This window comes from Pristiophorus japonicus, chromosome 10 (genome assembly GCF_044704955.1).
Source record: "Pristiophorus japonicus isolate sPriJap1 chromosome 10, sPriJap1.hap1, whole genome shotgun sequence".
Lineage (NCBI taxonomy): Eukaryota > Metazoa > Chordata > Chondrichthyes > Pristiophoridae > Pristiophorus > Pristiophorus japonicus.
This window is the reverse complement of record NC_091986.1, coordinates 85585847-85609860: the sequence shown is the minus strand read 5'-3', so window position 1 is coordinate 85609860 and position 24014 is coordinate 85585847.

Genomic DNA, 24014 nt, shown 5'->3' with positions numbered 1-24014 from the left:
TCACATAGCACAGGTTCATTTGAAGGACCGCCGCTACTCCATCATATCTAGTCCACAGACACTGCATCACATTGCCCCAACCATATTCCACAGACACTGCATCACATTGCCCCAACCCAGCCCAGGCAGTGTGCAAGACGCAAGCGGGGGTCAGCGCCACCACTGGCAGTTGCCTGAGCTGAGATGCCAATGAGGCCTGCCACTCGCTCCTCCAGGTACGTAAGTGGTAGGGTCTGAGGTGGACTGCCGCCTGTCCGCACCTGTTCGCGGCGGTCGTGGGACTTTTGCCTGCAAATATGAAAATGAGAATGGTACCAGAGGGTCCATCTGCTCTTGTGGCACACACAGATAGCCAGCAAAGCACTTATATCATACGGTCTGCATGTAATACAGTCCTCTGTTTAATGGCCTTGGAAGTTGCACATGGTTCAGCGGGAAGACAGCGAAGTTCAGAAATATCTTATCAGATCTCACAAAAAAACCTTAACAATGTGTAAAGATCATTCATGTCAAATTGAGTGCCACACTAAGCTTACCTGTGTGACATGTGATACACTCACAATAAAGGGTGAAACTGAGTAGTGTGTGGCATGAGCAAGTGTGACCTTAGCTTCTTTTAATAAGATTCCAGAGTGCAGGTACCTCGTGGGTGGCCTGCGTATATACTGTGCTCCCAAGGGATGCTGGGATCCCTTGGAATTCCAACAGGTGGGCCTTCTGGTGGTCAGGTGTCATGCAGGTTGCAAAGGGTTAAATACATAACAACATGCATTTTAGGAGGCAATCCACAGAATGCTCAGAGACAGCAACAGCATCAGAATGAATAGTGTTTGAGATTTATAATTTAAGTAATAAAAGAATGCATAAAAGCACGCGGCAGCCCCACCCTGTATTAGCGTTTGTGATCGACAGCAGACCAGCAAACCAGAAACGCAGCAACACAAAAATATTTGTACATGCGCAGAACGGCCAATTTTTTTTCCGATCGGAACTTTCATCTCTGGTGCACAAATTCTGTCATGCAATGCTGGAGTTAGCGCTAATACCCATCGTGAACTTGCATTTGATGAAAGCTGCGCTCTCTGGAGCTAACACTAACCCGGAGCTAAAATTTTGATTTTGACGCGATTAGCGTCGGAAAACGGGCGAAATCACAAAAAGGCAAAAATCAAGCCCATAGAATCATACAAATTTACAGAAGGAAGCCTGTATTCCACCTGTACTACATCTCTGAAAAATGCCATGCACTTAGTCCATTCTCTTGCCTTTTCCTCATGCCCTCGTATATATTTTTTAACTTTTCAAATATATATTCACCTCCTTTTTAAAAGCTAATATGGATTCTGGTTTCATAACTTTGTTAGGCTATTCCATGTCTTAACAACCCTTTGCATAAAAAAATCGCCAAATCTTTCCCTTCGTTCCTGTGGTGGCCATTTTAAATTTATACCCTCTAGTTACCAATTTATTGAACAGTTTCTCCTGATTTACATTGTCAAAACATTTCATGATTTTGAATATGTCTATTAGATCTCTTAACCTTCTTTGTTCTAATGAAAAGACTCCCAGTTTCTCTAGTCACTACTCATAACTAAAGTCACTCATTCCTTTGATTATATTAGCGACTCTCTTCTTCTCCCTTTCCATGGCCTTGAAATCTTTTCTTAAGTAAGGCCCCAAAATTGAACACAGTATTCTAACTACGATTTGTATAAGGGGTTATGCATTATATTCCCATATTTATAATTATTCTTTTAATTCATTCTTGGGTTGTGGGCATTGCTGGTATGGCCAGAATTGTATTACCCATCTCTAGTTGCCATTGAGAAGATGGTGGTGAGCTTCTACTTGATCCGCTGCAGTCCATGTGGTGAATGTACTTCCACAGTATTGTTAGGGAGGGAGTTCCAAGATTTTGAATCAGCAAAGGATGAAGGAACAAGGTCCCACACAAGAGATTGATGTGCAAAATTGAAGCACATGGTATTGGGGGTAATGTACTGATGTGGATAGAGAACTGGTTGGCAGACAGGAAGCAGAGAGTCGGGATGAATGGGTCCTTTTCAGAATGGCAGGCAGTGACTAGTGGGGTGCTGCAGGGTTCAGTGCTGGGACCCCAGCTATTTACAATATACATCAATGATTAAATGAAGAAATTGAGAGTAATATCTCCAAGTTTTCAGATGGCACTAAGCTGCATCACGGTGTGAGCTGTGAGGAAGATGCTAAGAGGCCGCAGGGTGATTTGGACAGGTTAGGTGAGTGGGCAAATGCATGGCAGATGCAGTATAATGTGGATAAATGTGAGGTTATCCACTTTGGTGGCAAAAACATGAAGGCAGAATATTATCTGAATGGCGGCAGATTAGGAAAAGGGGAGGTGCAACGAGACCTGGGTGTCATGGTTCATCAGTCATTGCAGGTTGGCATGCAGGTGCAGCAGGCGGTGAAGAAGGCAAATGGCATATTGGCCTTCATAGCGAGGGTATTTGAGTATAGGAGCAGGGAGGTCTTGCTGCAGCTGTACAGGGCCTTGGTGAGACCTCACCTGGAATATTGTGTTCAGTTTTGGTCTCCTAATCTGAGGAAGGACGTTCTTGCTATTGAGGGAGTGCAGCGAAGGTTCATCAGACTGATTCCCGGGCTGGCAGGACTGACATATGAGGAGAGCCTGGATCGACTGGGCCTGAATTCACTGGAGTTTAGATGAGTGAGAGGGGATCTCATAGAAACATATAAAATTCTGACGGGACTGGCCAGATCGAATTAATCAGCATTGCAAGTTTTTGCTAATTGCTCACGTCTGCTCGCCTTCACTGAGACTTTGTTTAGGTGCAAGGACACTAATCACCTTGTTTTAAAAGCTTTTGAACATAACTTTTTTGTTAATTTATGAATAAACTGACTACGAAACACCAATATAACTAGTTAATAGTTTCATATATTTTTTTAAATCGGCTTACTCACAGTGGGTGGACTGGACACTTAAAATACGGATCTTTTGTGATAAACCCATTTTCAGCTGTATTAATTAAACTGCACCAAGTTACCACTCTTAAATATATCAAGGAAAATTTTTCAAGCAATTGTTATGTTCTGCAATGTTACCCGATTATGCTGGTTCATAACAAATTTTACATTCGGCAAATGTGTTTGATTAGCAATTTGAGAAATAAAACACTTCCCAAAACTGACGCAGTTTTAAGTGTCATTTGTGTCCAGATCACTGATTGCTCCCAAAGTGGAAACTTTATCCCAAGATGATTACATCTCTCCAGTCTAAAACACATCCATTAACCACTACTCATGGTTTCTGTCTCTCAATCACCTTCCTATACATGCTGACCTTTAACACTCTGTGCCTTCATTTCATCAACAAATCTCCTTATTAAAATCATTTTGAAAAGCCATATACACAGCATCCACTGATTTTTATTCTATCTATACATTTCCTAAAAGAACTCTAATAAATTTGTCAGACACAACTTCACATTGGGCAGAGAAATAAAAAGTGCTTCACATGAGGACAAAAACTTCAGGAATGAACAAGTATTGAAATGGAAATAAAATAATATGTATGGAAAATGAAAGAGATTTGGAGGTCTTGATTGACAGTAAATTGAAGCTGTCGCGACAATGCCCTGTGGTAGTAAGTAAAGCAATTCAGACATTGGGATATATTAAAATGTCAATATTGAGCCGAAAAGTGAAATAATCCTGCCACTGTATATATCATTGGTTCGAGCCGTGCACAGTTCTGCTCGCCGCAGTACAAAAGGGATATTACAGTTATTAAAAAGATACAGAAGAGAGCACCCAGAATGATTGAGGGGATAGAGGGATGGGATAATGATGAGCGATTAAGTAAATTGTAATGTTATCATTGGCAAAGAGAACATTGAGAGGTAATATGATTGCTGTTTTTCTGAATCTAAATGGAGTAGATAATATAGATGAGTTGCGCTTTAAGTGGGGTAAATGCTGCTGAAACTTTATTTCAGTGAGCGAGCAGTAAATCTCTGGAACAGAATACTTAGGGAGAAGCTGGAAGCAATTAGTATTGATTCATTCATATACAAATTAGCGATTTTTTTTTCAGAAAATAGTATATAGTATATGAGTAATTTGAGACATGTCATATGGTAAGTATAGCATACTTGTGAGGAATAGTTAACTTTGGATCTATGGTTATTCCACTATGGATCTTAATCACATTGTGGGCAATCAACACAGAGGGGAAGGGAAGCTCAGAAGTCTACCTCACGATCAGAGCTGGTAGCATGTTTTTTTTTATTCATCCAAAACTCTGCTGTCCGTATCCTAGCTTGCAGCAAGTCCCATTCACCCATCACCCCTGTGCTCGCTGACCTACATTGGCTCCTGGTTCACCAGCGCCTCAATTTTTAAATTCTTATTCCTGTGTTCAAATCCCTACATGGCCTTGCATTGTTGTAACCAGAGACAACATAAGGAAATAAAATGACACAGTTATGACTTGGAATGCACTGCTTGAAAGAGTGGTAGACGTAGGTTCAATAATAATTTTCAAAAGCTATTGGATAAATGAGGGGGGAAATTTGAAGGGCTATGGGGAAAGAGCAGTGGAGTGGGACTAATTGGATAACTCTTTCAACTAGCTGGCAGAAGCACAATGGGCCAAATGGCCTCCTTCTGTGCTGCATCATTCTATGATTCCACCAGCACCAAAACCCTCCGAGAACTCTGCGTTCTTTCCACTCTGGCCTCTTATGCAACCCCCACTTCCATTGCTTCCTCGACTGGCAGCCGTGCCTTCAGCTGTCGAGGCCCTAAGCTCTGGAATTCCCTCCCTAAACCTCTCCATCACTTTACCTCCTTTAAGATGCTACTTGAAGTTTGCCTCTTTGATCAGGCATTTGGTCACCTGTCTCAACATCTTCTTCTTTTGCTCAGTGTAAATTTTGCCTGATTACGCTCCTGTGAAGTGCACTGGGATAAAGGATATGGGGATGGGGCAGGAAAGTGGAGTTGTGGTCAAAGATCAGCCATGATCTTATTGAATGGCAGAGCAAGTTCGAGGGGCCGAATGATCTACTCCTGCTCCTAATTCTTATGTTCTTATTTTGTTAGATATACTAATCATGAGCTTTGGTTTGTGAGCTACAGGAGGGAGCACTTAGTCAAGCATGAGTCAAGTATCAGAGGTGACACAATCTACTGGTGTGAAAGTCCAGCTGCTACTGAGCCAAGAGATTTGTAGTTCAATATCAACAGTTCATGCAGTAAATTAAGAATATGCCAAGCAGCCTTTACAGTCTATGGAAGATTCCACAACATGCACGTGTGCAATATTACATGGCCATTTGATCAAGCCGTAGACTCCATTGGAGAACATGGTCACTGCAGGGCAGCAAATCCCACCTGGCCAAGATCCTAAGTCCAGTCATAGCTTCCTCAATGAATATTGTGGTGTAGGTTCTGGAAGCTTTGTGCTCCACTCAACAGCAATCCAACTTCTCTATATTGACCATGTAAGGGAACCAAATAACACAGGCTTCAATCCATTCAAACTGTCTGCTGTCGGAGAGATCCATGGCCATACCAAGGGAGTGCTGGAACAAATTATGCGACTGTTTCCAAGGGTGAAGCCATATCCATTTCTATGACTATACATATGGCACCTGTAGATGCAGCGTCATCTACATACCTAGAACTAGGAGGTAGTGGACTTCCACTATCACTAGATTCACTGACACTCAACAACCATTACACTCACTTGTCCTTCCCACTGGGATCATAGAAGAATCATATGGTTAGGAAGTTGAAGAAGTACATTATACACTTTCACTAGCGCAAGCACCAGGACAAAACCCACTAAGCACACCTGCACCACAGTTGTGATGAATCATTATTTAATGTATCTGGACAGTTCTTTTGGTATGAGGCTGATTAATGTTTTTGGGGAAGAAATCAAGCCTAATTCATAGGTTGTGATGTACAGCTGGGGCCAATGGATGTGCTCCATTATTTGGCATGGGTATTGGGTATGTGCCTAGATGACTGCTGTGCCTTCAATCCTTCAGAGAATTAACTAAATGTGTTGTCTATTACAACCTGTAATATGATTTGCTACATGACCGCTTCCTTGTCTAGGGGAGATCTCTTCGGTGCCTTGGCCAATATTTATCCCTTTACTAACGTAATTGAAAAACAGATTATCTGGTCATTATTACATTGCTGTTTGTGGGACCTTGCATTTCCTACATTACAACTGTGTCTACATTTCAAAAAAGTATTTAACTGGCTGTAAAGAGCTCTGGGGCACCCTGATGTTGTGAAAGGAGCTATATAAAGGCAAGTTCTTTCTTTTTACTTTTCAGACAAATTTTAGTTGGGTTTGCGACTGGTTTCTGTCACCTGCTTTATGTCAAGGACACTGTGCAGGGAGAAATTGAGATAAATGCAGCCAGCAACAATAATTCTGGACACCTTAGCTGGTCTGTCTGCATTCATCCTCTGATGCTGACCCTGTCCTTTCTCGGCCAGAACCAACAGATCAGGAAGGATGACCACTGGGCCCTACTTAGGAAGAGATCAAATCCACCTCCTTAGATTAACACCCACAAGATGATTGATGGGTTTCAGTTTTAAGAAGATGTGATTAACTGCTGTATTGGCTCCAAGGAAACCATGAAATAAACAATGGCCGGATTTTTGCGGTGGGCATGGCGGTCATACCTCCTATGAAATCCATCCACCCCAAGTTCGGATTTCCCACACGAAATCCGAAACTTAGTCTGTCAACATATGCAGTGACAGGCCATCCACTTGACCCATGAAAAAGCAATTGCTGGCGCAAAATTGGGCTATTTGCCCATCAACTGCATACAGAAATATTACAGTTGATGGGAGCGAGTGAGACTTGAACCCACAAACTTTTAACGCAGAGGCAAGAGTGCTACCACTGAGCTAAGGCTGGACACTGTTAACATGTAACTACTTAAGGAAATTATCAAGCAAGGACACCATTAAGGAACAGGAAACAAAATGACTGAAGAGACAAACCAGCACCTATTATATAAGAACATTGAAATGTTCACATTATAAGGTAAGGATCCCCATTTTTTGGAGACTTTAAGGAGCTTAGTTCAAACCTGGCTCATAGGCCCTCATCACTACTGCGAATATCCCATATTATCCCACACAATGGCCGGAATCTTCCCAGCCCTGCGAGTATGGGTTTGGAGGTGGGCCCGCTGTTAAAATGGCCCTGATTGACAGCGGGCCGGGATCTCGCTCTAAACCCACCTCCGTGTGAATTTCTGACCTATCAGGTCTGCATGCGGATCGCAGACTGGAAAGAAAGCGGCGGGCCAGTTAATTAAGATTGTTAAAAGGTAGTTGAGTGCTAGTTAAGAGGCTTAAAAGCAGACACTTTTACCAACCTTTTGACGGGTTTGCTGTCCCTCGAGGAACATGCCAGATAAGTGGAATTAGGTTCTCAATGAATCTCCATTACTTTGGCTAGTTGACAGCTGCAGAAGTGGTACAAAAGCTACCATTTCCCAACTGTTCACTTTTTTTCAATGTCAGAAGCTGAAACCTTCAGGTTTTGGAAGAGACTTATGACCTGTATGCAGTTTGGAAGTGTTTACAGTGAACTCTCTATTCATTGTCACTTCCTTGGAGCAACCTCTCTCAGCATTGAGAGATTGCTTCTGTCATTTCAAACTCACCTGCCATCTATTCCTGTAGCATCAGTGCTCTTAAAAATTTTTACCTTGGTCCTCAGAAATCCACCACGATCAGCCCCAACATCAACATCACTAAACACACCAGCATCACCAACAGCAACACCAACCTTCTCCGCAATCACCTGATGCTGCACAGGACACAGGGCATCAGCAACCAACCACATTGTTGCCCAGGATACCAGTGATGGCCTCACCATGGACACATTTACTTCACTTGACGCCGTTCAAAAAAAAAACCATGAACGCTAAAATGAAGTCCGAAATTGGAGTCTTCAGCACTTAAAGTTGAATTCCCTTCTGAACCCCCAAAAATGGGAAAAGTGCTTCAGCACTCACACAATTGGCTCAGCAAGCTAGGAAAGGGGCACCCAGTGTCTCACACGCAGCACTCCAGCTTTGTGCAAGGCATCAACACTCTACCCACAGGGGCCAGGAGGCTCGCCAGAAAGAATGATGTGAGAGTACATCACTGAGGCTATCACTGCTAGCGGTGTCAGCCCCACCTCCCGGCTCCAGTGCCCAAAGAAGCTTCATGTCCTCAAACCACTGGCAAAGGTCAGTGAATGCATCTACAAAAGCTGTCTCCTACCAACTGCATCACTAGCCTCACACACTGCCCAGTGCACGACTGCCTCCACCCGCCCTCCCCACCGCCCCCCCCGCTGTCCCTCCAGCCCACCATCACTCATCTACCAATAATCTGTACCAATCATAAGACACATCTCTCATTCCTAGCCTCACCTCAGCCCCTTGGAGGAGACATTCTTGGTCATTCTTGGCTGGAGCATGGCTGAGCCCTTTGCCAGCGGTGGGGCAGAAAGGATACAAGATGCTGCTATCCTCATATGTTATCCTCCCTCTGTCATGCAGCTCTTGCTTTCCCACCCTCCCCTCACCACCAAATTACCCTTGCACCTTCCTCCCAGCCACCAGCTCCTCAAGGTCGACCAGCAAGGCATTTGCTATGTTCCCCCACTGAAAATTTGCTTTATGGTGGCTTTTATTTCAGTATTATGGCCAAAAGGACGCTGTGATGGCCAGTAGCAGAAGGAAGGTAAGAGTGTGGGGCTAATGTTGAAAGAGGACTTGGGTTGTGGTCACTGGAACCGCAAGTGGATGATTCCATCTTGGCCAGAAAAATGTTGCCTAGATTGCATTCTTCTTTTTGCTTCCTTCACTCCTGCTTCTTCCTCTTCTGCATCGTTCTCTTCCCACTGCGAGCAGTGCTGTAACTCTGAAATGACAGCATAAACTATGGAAATGCTCAGCAGGTCAGGTAGCATCTTAACCTGAGACATGGGGGCTGAAATTCAGTCTCCTGAAAAGGCCTCTTACCGCCGGAAAGCGGTGGCCAAGTGGCGGAGTCGACTTGCCACCGATTTGGAGTCTAATGGTTGCCTCCAGTGAAACCTGTCCCACTCTCCCTTACCCTCAACAACTATCTGTCCCACCTGTGGCAGGGACTGTGGCTCTTGTATTGGACTGTTCAGCCATCTAAGAACTCATGCTAAGAGTGGAAGCAAGTCTTCCTCGATTCCGAGGGACTGCCTATGATGATGATGTATTAAATTATGGTCAAGGTCCCAAGTGGATCGCCAGTACTGTTACGGCCAAGGAGGGTAACAGAGTGGTTATCGTCAAGCTCAAAAATGGGCAAACATGCAGGAAACATGTTGATCAGATAAAGCTGCGGCACACGGATGATCCAGAACAGTCTGAGGAAGACACAATCAGTGACCAACCAACCTACCCTCAGTCATCAGAGGACTTCGCTGTCATCAATGAATCTGGACTTTCAATCCCTGGCATGGTCATCGCCACTCCCATCAGATCAGCTACCCAGCCGCCAGTCATAACAGACTCAGAATGCTCACCCAAGGCTGGAATTGAACTGAGACAATCAACTCAGGAGCGGAAAGCCCTGGACCGTCTCAATTTGTTAAAAGACTGTTACTAATATCTTAAAGGGGGATATTATCATGTATGTATGCTTGGGGTTACTAGCCACCAGGTGGTGCCACTGTCGGAGGTCATTGGGCAATACGCACGTGTGTGCGACCGAGGTATAAAAGGCAAGCCATCATGTAATTTAAATCACTTTGGACCCTAATAAAGCAGAGCCAGGTTTGTACCTGTAGTACTTTACAGTATTCAGTCTATCGTGTAATATGTATATAATAACTCGATAGACTGAATACTGTAAACTAACACAGATACAAACCTGGCTCTGCTTTATTCGGGCCCAAAGTGATTACATTACATGATGGCTTGCTTTTTATACCTGGGCCGCACATATGTGCGTACAGCCCAATGACCTCCGACAGTGGCGCCACCTGCTGGCAATAACCCCAAGCATACATACTTGACAGGGTTCAAACCACAGATTATGTTGTGGGCCCAGGAGTGCATCTTCTGCAGTTTTGACTGAATAGTTCAGCTCTAGGCCAGAAACATTGTGAAATAACTATCTTTACCAACAAGCTATAACCTTTACTCGCCTACATTTAGAACAAAGTAAGCAGGTGAACCATGTTGCAATTAAGACATTAGCCGATTAACAATTTCCTGACTCATCTAAAAGGTATTTTGGTAAATTATGGGTGTGCGGCCCCACAACATCCACATTACAGAATTCAATAAAAGCGTCCTCCTTGATGCAATTTCTTCTGCTCTATTCATCGCTAGGGACTCTTCCTACTCATTTAGGCGCTTCAATATCAGTTTTAAATAGGCATAGTTGACACTATGTGAGGTTGCATGTTCAACATTAATTGCTACTTAACCAGCAGTTAAAAAAGAAAGAAAGCTTTAACATCAGAGCTGTGCTTTGAATATTTACTCCAAGGAGGAAGTTTAGGAGTGTGGGGGAAAGTTACCGCCCACTCAATTAATATTAAAGCACACACTTACTATCCCTTAGCACACTATTAGTGCATGCACTTGATCTAACATACAGAGCAAATTAAGCCTCATAATAAAATCAAGGTATATTTTGGAAAGATTGGATGATCTAATATATCCTTATCTCACTTCTATTTAAATTTTTGCCCAATTTGTTATCTCATTATCAACTATTACTGCTGCTTGCTGTTCCCAATGAAGATTATTAATTGGCCTCACATCTTTCCCACTAATTCCACATCTTTTCAGGACACCTACTGATGTTTTGTGCCTCACCTTAACAAATAGTTTCTAATGATGTATGAAGCATAGATACTTCTCTCTTCCTTTTTATTGCCTGCAGACAAATCATTCTCAAACCTAATATTTGTTTGCATTTTCTTTTCCTATTTACAAATCCATACTGCTCCATATTTGAGAAGAGGAAGGCTTGCACTTACTAAGCACCTTTCACAACATCAGGATATCTCAAAGTGCTTTACTGTCAATGAAGAACTTTTAAAGTGTTGTCACTGTCGTAATGCACGAAACGTGGAAGTCAATTTGAGCACAGCAAGGTTCGACAAGCAGCAATGTGATAATGACCAAATAATCTGTTTTTGTCATGTTGATTGAGGGATAAATATTGGCCAGGTCATCAGGGATAACCCCCTCCTCTTCTTGGAAATAGTGCCACAGGATCTTTTATGTCCACCTGAGAAGGCAGATGAGGCCTCGGTTTAACGTCTCATCCGAAAGATGGCACTTTTGATGGAGTGCTGCACTGAAGTGTCAGCCTAGATATTTGTGTTCAAATCTCAGGAGTATGACTGGAACCTACAACCTTCTGACTCAGAGGTGAGAGTGTTACCCCTGAGTCAAGGCTGACACCTGCTTAGCTCTCAGTTAGCTCCTTTTTAATCTTGCTTGTATTATTTTTGATATGAAGCTCATGGTCAGGTCAGTAAGACTGATATTTCTAAGTTCTCCGCATTCTGTGGCCGTTGATTTTTTGGGGAGTGTTGTGAATACAGATCTGGCAACAATGGGAGAAAGAAAGCTGCTGCAATGACTAAGAAGGCGTGGCTGGAGCTGGCACAGGAAGTGAACTCCATTCACATCACTCCTCACACCCACTTAAGCTTCAGCACCCATCGTTCTGTTTAAATGTACGTCCTCCCCTCCCCTTCCTCCATCTACCACTGCCACTCACCCTAATCCTCATGTAATCTGCGACCACCTCAGTCAGCTCCCCGTTTCTCAGCACATGTCCTCAAATGGCACAGTCAACATGTTCCTCACATGCATGACAATGCCACGAGTCATGCATCTGATTGTCACATTCACTGAATACACTGCATCCATCGGATGCACACAAAACTCAGAGCCACTCATAAGTCTGTCATGCCACCCTTGCAGGAAGGAGAGTGCTGAATGCCTGAGAAAGGGCAAGAACCAGAGGCAGACCCCGACAGACCGTTTATCCGGCAGAGGAGGAAACCTTGGAAATTAGCAGCATATCTGCCTCCTAGAGTATCGGAGTGCATTGGAGCAGGGTGACAGCATTAATCTCAGAACCACATCATCCACAAAACAAAGTCATCGTGATTTGACTTAACGACTGCCGCATTATGAAAGCATGATCGCAGCTCTCTCATTACACAACACCCAGTCTAAGATGGCCTCCTCCCTAGTTGGTTCCTCGACACATTGGTCTAGAAAACCATCCCTTATGCACTCCAGGAAATCCTCCTCCACTGTATTGCTTCCAGTTTGGTTAGCCCAATCTATATGCATATTAAAGTCACCCATGATAACTGTTGCACCTTTATTGCATGCACTCCTAATTTCCTGTTTGATGCCCTCCCCAACATCACTACTACTGTTTGGAAGTCTTTACACAACTCCCACTAACGTTTTTTGACTGCAACACCCTCGCTATGTCTCCAGCGGCAGCCTAGAAGGCGCTGGAGACAAAGATATTGAGGGCAGTGACGACTTTCACAGCCACTAGTAATGTATAGATGTCAGGTCCAGCAGGCAGCATGTCTTCCTATAGGAGGTTGCAGAGGTCTGCGACCATGTGATGTGACAATCATTGCTCCTCCGACAGTTCAAGGAAGCTGAGCCTCTGCCTGTATACCCTGTTAGGTGGGAAGGGCCTTCTGCATGCTCATCACCTCCGTTGCTCCATTCTTTGTTAGCCACCCCACAGCATGCCCTTGCTGCTGTTGATCCTCATTCTCCTCCTCTCCCTCAGTCCAGTCAAGAGCAGCCATGGCACCACCCATAGTGAGCTTTTCTGTGTGAACAGCTCCAAGCTCTCTGAATAACTTTCTAAGACGAAGTACTCTCCCCAAACTTTGTCCCCGTCATAACTGAGAGAGCAGCTGTGACTACTGAAGCTTTATTGATAACAGGCCTCCTGACCATTAACCACTCTGATAATGTGCTGAGCAATCTCACTTCTATTTCCTGAGAGACTTTCCTGGCCCCCGAAAACCCAGTTAATTTCAAATCAGGCTCCCAATTGCACTGTGGTAGACCGATTTTAATAAGCGTCGCTCCCGTCATCAGGGGTACACGCGGACGCCTCGATAACCGGCGCTGTAAAAATGGTGGGGGCCACGTACGCTGCATGTTGGGGTCAAATTCCACGTATTTCACAGTTTTACTCTTCCCCTGACTCTCTCCCTCCCTCTCGTTGTGGTGGAGGGTGGGGGGGGTTAATATTGAGACCTACGATTCTATGAGCTTGCATCAGTAAAAGTTCTTCTATACATTCCACCCACTTAGCTTTGAAGTTTTCTTTATCACCCAAATGATCTCCCTGTTTGTTCTTAATATGACCATTTGTTTCATTTTCCTTCTTTTGTAAGTTCTTTGGGGTAGATTTTGACTTTGTATGATAGTGATAAAACGAATGAAAGGGTGCAATCAATGGAAATAAAAATGGTGAGAGATGTAAAATGTGAATCAGCAGCCCATTTTACATCGCTCCCGATTTTTATTTCCATTGACTTCACCCTATCACCAGTTTTACACGATCACACAAAGTCAAAATCTATCCCTTTACATTGTCTGCTCTTGTAGTTTGTTTCTAATTCTTATGATTCTCTGTACTGTGGATTAAATATGGCAAAATTAAATTTAAACTTGTATGCTAAAGCCCAAGGAGCGGACAATGTGATGTTTGGCGCTGGCAGTGCTACTGCATATTGGGTTTGGTCTTTTGTATTATTTAGCGCTGAGGTCTGCTCAGCACCAGTCGCATTTTATGCTTTATAATATAATCCAGATGCTCCAATGGCTCTGAGAACTTGTTCATATACCTGTTGTGTGCTAAGTTCATGAAGCACCTGAATAAAATACAAATGAGGAATAGCACAATGCATTTAGCGTGCCTTGGTATTGCTCCATATGCTCAGTGTCCATTTGAAGATGGGATATTCACCATGTTGGGTCCTTTTTCTTGTAGGTTTTGGACTATCATTTTTTTAACTTGTAGTTGTTCTATCTTTGATATAGGCTGTAACTAGTGGGGTGCCACAAGGATAATTGCTTGGGCCCCTGCTATTCATAATCTATATCAATGAATTGGATGAGGGCACCAAATGTAATATATCCAAATTTGCTGATGATACAAAGCCTGGTGGGAATGTAAGTTCTGAGGAGGATGCAAAGAGGCTTCAAGGGGATATGGACAGGCTAAGTGAATGGGCAAGAGCATGGCAAATGAAATATAGCGCTCAAATTTCCCCAGGAGTTGCCCCGCTTTTTTTTGAGCAAGTAGCTTTTTTTGGAGTAACTTAAAAGTCGCAAATTTCCCCATTTAACTTGCTCCAGTATAAGTCAGTTAGTTAGGTTTTGTTTTAGTTTTGTTTTTTTTCTCCAAAAGGGGGCGTAACCAGCCACTTCTACCTGTTTTGGCCATAGAAGCAAATTTGGCCAGCTGAAAATTACTCCAAACTAACTTAGGCCAGTGTATGTGGCCACTTTTATAGACACAGAAAAACCTTACCTACATTTAAGAAATCATGCGCAGACAGCCAGAGATGTGAAGCAGTGGGGAGGTGAGTTAGAGGATTCCAAAGCTCTAAAGACCAACACAACATTACAACATCTTCAGCACAACAGCTGCACAACATCACCACAAATAAATGAAAGATAAATCAGCTATGGAAAATAGAGCAGTCCCACTTTGCCGACTGCAGAACGCACCGGCTAGCCCTCCCGCCAGGGCTAGGGGTGGCAGGCACGCATGACTGTAGGGGTGAGGGATTTTGACTTTTTACTGTTGACCCTAAATGTTGCGTGGTCCTAATGGAGGATGATTCAGTTTTGATGCAAATGATCTTTTATTATGAATTTTACAATGCACTTTAATGACACAAACAGAAACAACATCCACAGCAGGAAAGAAAGTCTGCATCTATCCCTCACCAACATCACGGGGAAAGTGCATTTCCATATAGGGTTGGTGATGGTGGTGGGGGGGAGTTGGGGGCCTAGCTTGGGTCTGACCGGTGGCTGGTGCGTGGAGTGAAGTGGGAGTGAAACTTGAGTCTCCAGCCTTTGTGCCCTTTTTGCAGAAGCCAGCTCCCTCATGGCATCTGCCATCATCTGCACACCCTCTGAAATGCCCGCCCTGACTTCCCGTCTTAGTGCAGAGATTTCACCCGATAGTGTGGCGACCTCATCACGCACCCCATTGACGGCCGCCACGAGTGATCTTGTGAGGGCATTGGTCTCCTCATCCAATGAAACAACCTGATTAACCTCTGCTGAGGGCTGCCTCTCAGGGGAAACTGGTTAGCTTCTCCTTCCCCTTGCCACAGGTCTACCTAGTGGCATCCCTCCAGTGCGAGGCACAGGCTGGGACGGTGGGGCACTGGGTATCCCAATATGCATTTCCCGACCGCCACTTGGACCCGCGACCTCGGAAGGTGTGAACCTGTGGAAGGTTGCTGAGGAGCTAATGGAGGGTTCTGGCTGTGTGATGCCCTGTGATATGTCATGATCGATATTGTGGTCAGCATTCTCCTGAGCACACATTTCCATGGACCCCTCTTCCCCCCACCTGCCTTGGTCTGAAGCGCACGCATCTGCATCCTCAGGATCTTGAGGAGTGTCGTCTTCTTCTGCAAAAGACAACACAACAGTCAAATGGTTAGCAGCACAGGACGGAGCAGGATGGTTGGCATGAATAGTCTCATGTGTAGCAGGCCAGTCAGCAGGTTGATTTGAAGGGCCTCTATGCATTTTAATGACTCACCCTCTCCCTCACCCTCGCATGTGGGTCCAGCTTGTGCAGAGCTTATTCTTTTTCTGCCAGTGTGAGTCAACAAGGCAACAACCCTCTGTTCCAGGATGTCAATTGGTGCAGATTTGGCAGATCTCTGCCTTCACTCAGAGGGTTGTGAATCTGTAGAATTCTTTACCTCAGAGGGCTGTGGAGGTTCAGTCTTTGAGTATATTCAAGTTAGAGATAGATACATTTTTGAATATTAAGGGAATCAAGTGATATGGGGAAAATGCATGAAAGTGGAGTTGAGGTAGAAGATCAACCATGATCATATTGAATAGCGGAGCAGGCTCGAGGGGCCGAATTTCCTACTCCTGCTCTTAATTCTTATGTTCTTATTTGCACTGATTTCAGTTCGATTTTACTGTTTCCATGATCCCTTCATTTTATGGTTATATCACTAGATTTTTGTTAAGAAAGGGTATCAAGTGATATGTAGCTAAGGCGGGTAACTGCCGTTGAGATATGATAACCCACAATCTAATCGAATGATGGAGCAGACTCGGGGTGTTGTATGTCCCACCATGGAAAGGCCAGGTGCAGGTCTTGCAGTCATTTCTCTGTTCACAGGTGTTTCTTCCTGTTTGCAACCAGAGTGCACCTCCTCTTTAAGAAGGGCCACAGGATCTCAGTTGTTACTTTGGATGTCCTTGCGAAGGCAATGGACAGGAGGAGGGAGACGATGTTCCGACCAGGAGCAGAAAGCCCTCCAGGCATCATCTCCTCTGCCAGTGGGAAAAGGTCACTGAGGAGATCAACCTGCAGGACATGGCTGCAAAGCTGGAAAAAGGTCAATGATCTCACCAGAGGTGGCAAGGTAAAAATATTGCTCTCCTACTCTCTGCTCACACTTCTGCCACCTCTGCCCTCATTACTCAGAGTACTCACAGCACTTTCCTTTGCACTCCTCCAATCACAGCACCACACTACACATTAATTCCTTCGCCTTATCCTCACACACTCAGCGCTTCCTACTCTCATCACTATTCCATCCCTCACTTTCCGACACCCCATATCTGACACAGTGCAGATAAGCTATTCGGTCATGATGGGCACATTCTTTAAACACCTCACAAGACTGCCACTAACAAATTCCCTTATTTTTTGCAGGACAAGATTGTGTAGAACTCCAGCCGGAAGGCTGTCACCAGAGGATGCTGAGCCTGCCTGCATGCCCTCTTCCCCATTGAAAAAATCATGCTGACCATCACAGGCCGAGGGAGAGTCATATCTATGGCGATTGGCTATGCTGGAGGAGAAATAGTGCAGGGTTATTTCATACTCTATCTTCTTTGTTCCTTCTGACTTCTATCTCACCCAACACATTCTGCATGACAAAATGTTGAAGGATCCTTGCTGCCTGTTAGCACTACAAGTTGCTGGGCAAGTTTATCACGTGGGAAAACAGCTGCTGGGCAGCCAATATCAGAGAGGGGCCCTACAACGTGTGGATCTTACTTTTAATATTTCATTCATTAATAGTTCTGACATGCGACCTGGATGCCGACGATGCAGCTCGATCGAATATGGCAGGCGGGGTATTTCCAGCTCGAATCAACCTACCATATTGGATGATTAGGCAACATTTTTGAACTTGAGAAACATAAGAACATAAGAAATAGGAGCAGGAGTAGACCATATGGTCCCTCGAGCCAGCTCCGCCATTCAATAAGATCATGACTGATCTGATCACGGATTCAGCTCCACTTCCCTGTCCGCTCCCCACAATCCCTTATCCCCTTATCATTTAAGAAACTGTCTATTTCTGTCCTAAATTTATTCAATGACCCAGCTTCCACAGCTCTCTGAGGCAGCAAATTCCACAGATTTACAACCCTCTGAGAGAATAAATTTCTCCTCATCTCAGTTTTAAATGGGTGGCCCCTTATTCTAAGATCATGCCCTCTAGTTCTAGTCTCCCCCATCAGTGGAAACATCCTCTCTGCATCCACCCTGTCAAGCCCCCTCATAATCTTATACGTTTCGATAAGATCACCCCTCATTCTTCTGAATTCCAATGAGTAGAGACCCAACCTACTCAACCTTTCCTCATAAGTCAACCCCCCCATCTCCGGATTCAACCTAGTGAACCTTCTCTGAACTGCCTCTAAAGCAAGTATATCCTTTCTTAAATATGGAAACCGAAACTGCACGCAGTACTCCAGGTGCGGCCTCACTAATACTCTGTACAGCTGTAGCGAGACTTCCCTGCTTTTATACTCCATCCCCTTTGCAATAAAGGCCAAGATTCTATTGACCGTCCTGATTCCTTGCTGTACCTGCATACTATCCTTTTCTGTTTCATGCACAAGTACCCCCAAGTCCCGCTGTACTGCAGCACTTTGTAATCTTTCTCTTTTTAAATAATAACTTGCTCTTTGATTTTTTTCTGCCAAAGTGTATGACCTCACACTTTCCAACATTATACTCCATCTGCCAAATTTTTGCCCACTCACTTAGCCTGTCTATGGCATTTTGTAGATTTTTTGTGTCCTCCTCACACATTGCTTTTCCTCCCATCTTTGTATCATCAGAAAACTTGGCTACATTACACTCAGTCCCTTCTTCCAGATCGTTAATATAGATTGTAAATAGTTGGGGTCCCAACACTGATCCCTGTGGCACCCCACTAGTTACTGCTTGCCAACCAGACAATGAACCATTTATCCCGACTCTCTGTTTTCTGTTAGGTAGCCAATACTCTATCCATGCTAATATATTACCCCCAACCCCGTGAACTTTTATCTTGTGCAGTAACCTTTTATGTGGCACCTTGTCAAATGCCTTCTGGAAGTCCAAATATACCACATCCACTGGTTCCCCTTTATCCACCCTGTTTGTTACATCTTCAAAGAATACCAGCAAATTTGTCAGACATGACTTCCCCTTCAAAAATCCATGCTGACTGCCTGACCGAATTTTGCTTTTCCAAATGTCCTGCTACTGCTTCTTTAATAATGGACTCCAACATTTTCCCAACCACAGATGTTAGGCTAACTGGTCTATAGTTTCCTGCTTTTTGTCTGCCTCCTTTTTTAAATAGGAGTTCCAGAGCTGAAGAAACATGCGTGGCACTCTCGAATTTCTATGTCAGTGTGTCACAAAAAAGCTGCTGCTGACTAGATATTGGACAGGGAAGCAGTTATACTTTTGTTATTTATGCTGGCACTATGTAAATCTTGATTTTATTACATTTTAAAGCACTTGACTGAGGTAAATTGGATAGGTTACAATATGGAGAGCTCATGTTAAATCATCAAATATCCAACAAAGACTAGCAGGGTGGTAATGTTTTCTGAATGGATCAAAATGGAGGCCTGAATTCTAGACTTGTGCACCCACACTCACATATGTAGGTGCTCTCAATATGTCCTCTCTGACTCGGCGTGCATCCCTAGTTTACTGAAGATGAGGTGCATAATGGGCAACCAATCCACTACTGCCAGTTTTTCGCCTGGCCATGAATGTTAAAATCCACATAGTTGTCTTTAGTTGCATGTCTGTTGATTAGAGATGATAAAGCAGTCCCCAGCAGTAACTCCCTGCTCTGACTTAACAGCAGAGATTTCCTATGTACCTTTGGCTTCTCGTGGCAAGTCTAATTATTTTTCTTGCTGATTTTCCTGTTTTTGTAATTGCTTTGCCTAACTTGAAAATTGCTTCTTCACATCTGTCAGAGTTTGTTGAACTATCTCTGTAATCTCCTTCAGCCCCACAACCGCCCGAGATATCAGTGCTCCTCAAATTCTGCCGTCGTGAGCATCCCTGATTATAATCGCTCAACCAGTGGCGGCTGTGCCTTCAGCTGCCTGGGCCTTCAGCTCTGGAACTCCCTCCCTAAACCTCTCTGCCTCTCCACCTCTCTTTCCTCGATAAAGACACTCCTTAAAACCTACCTCTTTGATTAAACTTTTGGTTATCTGCCCTAATTTCTCCTTATGTGGCTCGGTGTCAATTATTTGTCTTATAATACTCCTGTGAAGCACCTTGGGAAGTTTTACTACATTAAAGGTGCTATATAAATGCAAGTTGTTTTTGTTGAACTCACAGCAATGGCGCTGTGGCTGAAGGTTTTGAATTTAGAGCCTTGTAAAAATAGTCCTCCTGGAAGAATTGGGAGGAACAGTACAGAACATGTAGATTGTGGACCCGATTAGCCTCAGTAGCTGTCACATCCCTTTACACAGTTTTACATTTATTATTAGCGCAACTTTCCTCCTTAAAGAGAGTTTCAAGTTAAGAAAGAAGCAATGATACCAGCAATAGATGACACACATCTTACTGAGAAACTAGTTTAGACTGACATTGTGGGGTGGAACAAAGACTAATTCTCAAAAACATAATCCGCTAAGAGTATTCTAGAATTGCCTCCTGTGAAGGTGTAGAGCTGATCCACCTGAGCGTATGGGATAGACTGAAGCAAAGCTACGAATGACCAATTATTGAACCACTTCAGAAAAGGTATTAAATTTTTGCTAGCAAAAACTTCCATTCTTCATTTTTTTTTAAATTTCCCTCATATTTTTATTCCTCTTCCCTATGCATTCAATCCCTGGCTAAGGGAGTATGAAGGTGACCTACTCTCGGTCATTGTTAATATCTTGAGCCAGCTAGAAGTAGGACTAGGAGGGTGACTTGGGTTGACTTTCCCTGTGCCTCCTGGATATAAGATATTAATTAAAGATCAGTTAATATTAAACAAGAATTAAGTGTATTGATTTTGGCTACAGATGTGACTGTAATTACAGCCCTGGAAAGAATTTCCCGTGTCAAGCATTTCTAATATGTAGAGCTGACCAGAATTGTAAGGGGATAAAAAGTTTGTGTCCATTACATCAAAATCTGAGCAAGAAGTAATTTAAAAAAACAGTATGTGATTTTTTTTTCTGTCAGCTGCAGAATCGAAAAGTATATAAAAACGGACAGCTATTTTGAGGAGACACAAATTAATTTAGGCTGAATTTCCCTTTAATGGCAATGAACTCGGTGATTGCAATAATCTCACTGGGCTGTGCAATTCAGCAAAATTATACTCACAGCTGTTATTGTTACAAGAATTCTCTGGAGTCTATACAGCAATAACCAAGGGTCACAAACAACTGTGAATAAAATTTGTCATCAGCTGCTGAAATGGATGGTGAGGTGAACTCTGGTTTAGCACCTCTGAAAGAAATCAAGAACGATTTGCATTTCAAAAGCACCTTTCATTTTCTCAGGACATCCCAAACTGCTTTACAGCCAATGATGTATGTTTGAAATGTTTTTATTTCAGATTTCCAGCATCTGCAATATTGTGCTTTTATACTTTTGAAATGTAGTCACTTTTGTAATGTCTGAAACGCGGCAGCTAATTTGCACAAAGCAAGGTCCTACAAACAGCAATAAGATAATGACCAAATCATCTGTTTTAGTGATGTTGCTTCAGTGATAAATATTGGTCAGGACACCGGGAGGACTCCCCTACTCTTCTTCAAAATAGTGCCATAAGATCTTTAATATCTACCTGAGAGAGCAGATAGGGCCTTGTTTAAATGCCTCATTTAAAAGACACTTCCTCTGTACCGCAGTGGAGTATCAGCCTAGATGTTGTGCTCAAGTCTCTGGAGTGACTTGACCCCACTTAGCTTGGAAGTAATTTCCAGACCAATTTAGTTGCTAAAATTCTCGTTAAAACTGGCTTTTTTCATAAGACACTTGAGGTTTTTTTATGTCATAACTACAGTAACGTTTTTTAAAAATGTGTTAATTGTTGATATCATTCTGGTGATCTCACTGCCTCAGCTAGGAAATAGTGTTCCAAGCTGCTTCGAGATTACCATCGGTATTTTGCTTTTCTTCTGATACCTTATTGCACCATTGCTGGACTAAGAAAATTGCTACAAAGAGTTCATTTCCATTTGTTCACAACCAGGACATGACTATCCTAAGGGCTACCATGTCTGTGTAACCTGAATTCCCTCTGTGTCCATTTGCCTACACATTTTGGCTGCCGCTCTGGACCCAAACCCGTATTAATTCTGTCTTCCTTTTTTCTTGGCTCCTCTTGATCTAGTTTCTTGCGTACTTTGCCTTCAAATCCTACATCCACCCATCATTACTCCAATGCTTTTTAATATCTGCTGCCGTCATGGGCTGGAATTCCCCTTAAAAAGCCCACAGCTACCACCTTATGACTTTCTGGGATTTCTCTGAAGGGCCTCTGTCATGTATGTAACCACAATGTAACACCACTGTATTACTGTATACACTCAACCGAGATGCACACCTTGACCACAAAGAGTGAACTTGTGGGAGATACTCCTTACCTGATCACACAGGTATAAAAAGGGAGGTCCCACGCAGGGTCATCGACTTTGGAGTCCTGTAAATAAAGAGAACAGGTCACAGAGTGATCTTGTCCCCAGAATGTGCCTCATGTGGTTTAATGCTGAGGTGTAAGGACTTTACATTGGCGACGAGAAACGGGAATTCACGGCCCACGAGAATGGCCACCGGTAGCACAGAGGAACGGTACTGTGTTGGGGAAGACTGGGACGATTTTATCGAGAGGCTTCAGCAAAGCTTTATTACGAAAGGATGGCTGGGGGTTGCAGCGGCCAACAAGCAAAGGGCTCATCTTTTGAACAGCTGCAGACCAAAGACTTACGCGCTTATGAAGGACTTACTAGCACCCGAAAAGCCGGCGAACAAAACCTTTGAAGAACTTACCAAATTGATCGGGGAGCACCTCAAACCGGCGGGTAGCATACATTTGGCCCGACACAGATTCTACACCCACCGACGTCGTGAAGGACAGAGCATACCGGACTTCGTAGCGGACCTCCGGCGTTTGGCCAGCCTCTATAAGTTCACAGATGCCTGCAGGGGGGATATGCTAAGGGACTTCTTTATCGAGGGCATCGCTCATGCGGGAATTTTCCACAAATTAATTGAGACCAAGGATCTGACCTTGGAGGCGGCGGCGTTGATGGCTCAAACTTTCATGGCGGGGGAGGAAGAGACGAAAATAATATACGCATGGAATTCTGCCTCTAACACGGCGATGGATCAGGGAGTCAACATCATCAATGCGACTCAGAGCCCCGCAGGCAGGCAGGGGCAGTCTGACATTCCCCAGGCAGCAATAGACCCCAGAGTCGGACTTCAACAGAGGCAATGGCAGGCTGAACGGACATTCACGTCATCACAGTGGACAATGCGGCCCGGGATGGGGCCATTGACACCCACTAATAGGGTACTTAAGAGCAGTCAAAGGGACAGTCAGCGGTGCGGAATGCTTGGCCATAGTCCCTTTGTTCCCGACAATGGAAACTTTAACTCGTGCTAGAGGTGTGGGGGAAAACACTCAGCTAGATCTTGCAGATATCAACAGTTTGTCTGCAGGAACTGCAATCTCAGTGGCCATTTAGCTCGAATGTGCAGGAAGCCTGCAACCAGACTAATATATGAGGCAGGATGACTTCTGGGGCAAATCGATGGACGCCGAGGTTTAGCGGTCCATGTGGCGAATATTCACAGTTCATACACCAGAATGCCACCAATGATGATGAGGGTTTTATTAAATGGTATCCCTGTACACATGGAGCTGGACACTGGGGCCAGCCAGTCACTCATGGGAGTTCAACAAATTGAGAAGCTATGGCCACTTAAAGCCAGTAGACCCAAATTAGCACGTATTGAGACACACTTACGGTCTTACACTAAAGAAATCATTCCAGTGCTAGGCAGTGCAATGTTGGCTGTCACACACAATGGGATAGTGAATCGGCTGTCGCTCTGGATTGTCCCGGGCAATGGTCCTGCACTGCTGGGGAGGAGCTGGTTAGCCGAGATGAACTGGAAATGGGGGAATGTTCACGCAATGTCATCTGTGGAGCGAAGTTCGTGCTCACAAGTCCTACAATAATTCGATTCACTATTCCAACCTGGCGTCGGGACTTTCAAAGGCACGAAGGTAGTGATACACATCACCCCGGACGCCAGGCCAGTGCACCACAAAGCCAGAGCGGTGCCGTATGTGATGCGGGAAAAGATGAGAGAGAATTGGACCGGCTGTTGAGAGAGGGCATCATCTCGCCTGTTGAATTTGTTCCCGT